This window comes from Artemia franciscana, chromosome 17, assembly GCF_032884065.1.
Source record: "Artemia franciscana chromosome 17, ASM3288406v1, whole genome shotgun sequence".
Classification (NCBI taxonomy): Eukaryota; Metazoa; Arthropoda; class Branchiopoda; order Anostraca; family Artemiidae; genus Artemia; species Artemia franciscana.
Window position 1 is genome coordinate 18492871 of NC_088879.1, and position 2162 is coordinate 18495032.

Below are 2162 nucleotides of genomic sequence, written 5' to 3' on the forward strand. Positions count from 1 at the left end.
TTCCAGTCTGGCTGCTTTTTCGGCTTCAGTTTCCTCAATTTCTATAATATAGAACAAGGTGAGGTTTGATAGTCTCTATACGAACCAATATTTTTAGCCTTGGATTATGAATCCGTTTAGAGATAAATTCTAGCTTCAACTAATATAGCTAAACTTGAACCTTAGATTTGAGTAAAATTGTGAATTAACATTAAAATTAAACATATCAATTCTAGCCTTAGGCAACATACCGTATCACCTTTCAGACAGAAGTACCAATTGCCCCCTTTTTCTCAAGTCCTAGATTTTGAAAAATACCTTTTTTGGCCGAATTTCCATTGAAAATGCCTTTCATTTGATAAACTGAAAAATGCGAAATTTGCCCCCTACCAAATTTTGAAAAATAAATTGACCGCCCCCCCAATTTCCGTGAATCGACCCCAGTGGGTCGATTATCTAAAACCAAACCCCTTTTATCACGCGCAAGATATCTCCAGATATTTTAGTTCTAAATTTAGATTTTGACATAAACTCAACCTTATATCTACTAAAATTAAAATTTTTCGCTCAAATTAAACCTAGTTTTTTAACCTAGGGCAATATACTGTTTTTTGGAAATTTTAGCAGCTTACTTTTAGCTTTAAATCCGAATTTCCAAGTCCAACATTATATTTACTTATATTGTAAAGTCTTTTAAAATAGAGTCCCCGCTCCTTCTTTTTGTGCCAGGGACTAAATATCGCTTTTCAGGCATTGCAGCTCTTTGTTTTTAGCTCTAAAGTTAAATTTTGCCACCAAGCCCGAACCTTATATTTACCTAAATATTAATTTTACCTAAAATTGAATGTGTTTTATGTTGTGTTAAAACCTTTTTACTCTTAACTTTTATAAATCACATTTGAAATTACACTGAAACTTCGATTTACTAAAGTTATAAAACTTAACTAAAATTAACTCCCCCTTCTCTTGCCTAAGCCAACATCCACTTTTCAGCCACTTTATCTCCTCACTTCTACCTTCCAATTCAAATTTAGCTCTAAATTGAAGAGTAATCTTGTGTCCGTAAGGACAGGGTTTCGAGTTCTGGTGTCGCTGATAATTTGGTTTGGAGTGGGGGTCAGTGGTGGGACTCCGTAAGCTCAGCTAGAGTAGGCCAAACTCCAAATGCGTACCGTGAGAAATCTGGGAGGAAAACACGCGAAGCATCGGATGATTTGACCCCACCCACGCATTGCACTCCCAACTGAAAACAGAGATCAGGAGATCTGTACCGGCTCTACGCGGACCATTGGTAAGCATGCGAAAAAGTAATAATAAGAAAGTAAGTATTTCAATCGAAGCTACCTAAAAAGTTTATGATTAATGTAAAGTTTTTCTTATCTTCATATCGCATTCCAGCCATTTTAGCTCATCATCTTTAGCTCTCGGACAAGCAACTTTTAATTCCTTATGTGTCAGGTTCGGAAAATACGCACACATTTTGAATATAAATCGGACTTCTCTCGATTTTTTTGGCATTACTATCAAAATTAGTCTTCAAATGGTTAAAAATAAATGAGCCCAGATAAAGAGAGAGAAGAGATCTGCAGCAAAACCAGAGTAAACAGAGTAATAAAAGGAAGAACAAAAGAGAAAAATGGCCACTGGGGACTAAGGCTGTGGAGTCCTGTTTTTTTACGAAGTGATAGAACAACGGATAGTTATGCTTTAGCTTAAGTTAAAAGTAACAACTGATGAAAAAATCTTCTATACAAGATCTACCATTAGTTAAACTTGAAGCCAAGTAGGATAGGCGACTTTAGCGGCTGAGCAACGACGATTACAACACTCACCAATGGTGATGGCCCACAAACAAATTTTTAAAAGAAAGTAAATTTTAATGCAACTCTACTGCTCGTGATAATTAGAAATAGCCAAAACTCTAATAAGTGGTAAACTAAACTAATCCCCCCTAACGCTAGCCCCTCTCCCTTCAAGATCAGATCTCAGAAAAAGAGGGGAAAATTTGAGAAGCATTGGAACACAAAGAGCATCAGAGGATCTTTCCAAGCTAGATAGAAATCTTTCCAAGATTTTTTTCTCAAATCTTTCCAAGCTAGATAGAACTTCCTAGTAAGCAACCGCTATATAGATCAAGAGGGCGAGAGTAGTCAATTAAGCTGTAAGCATGTCCAAGATGTTCT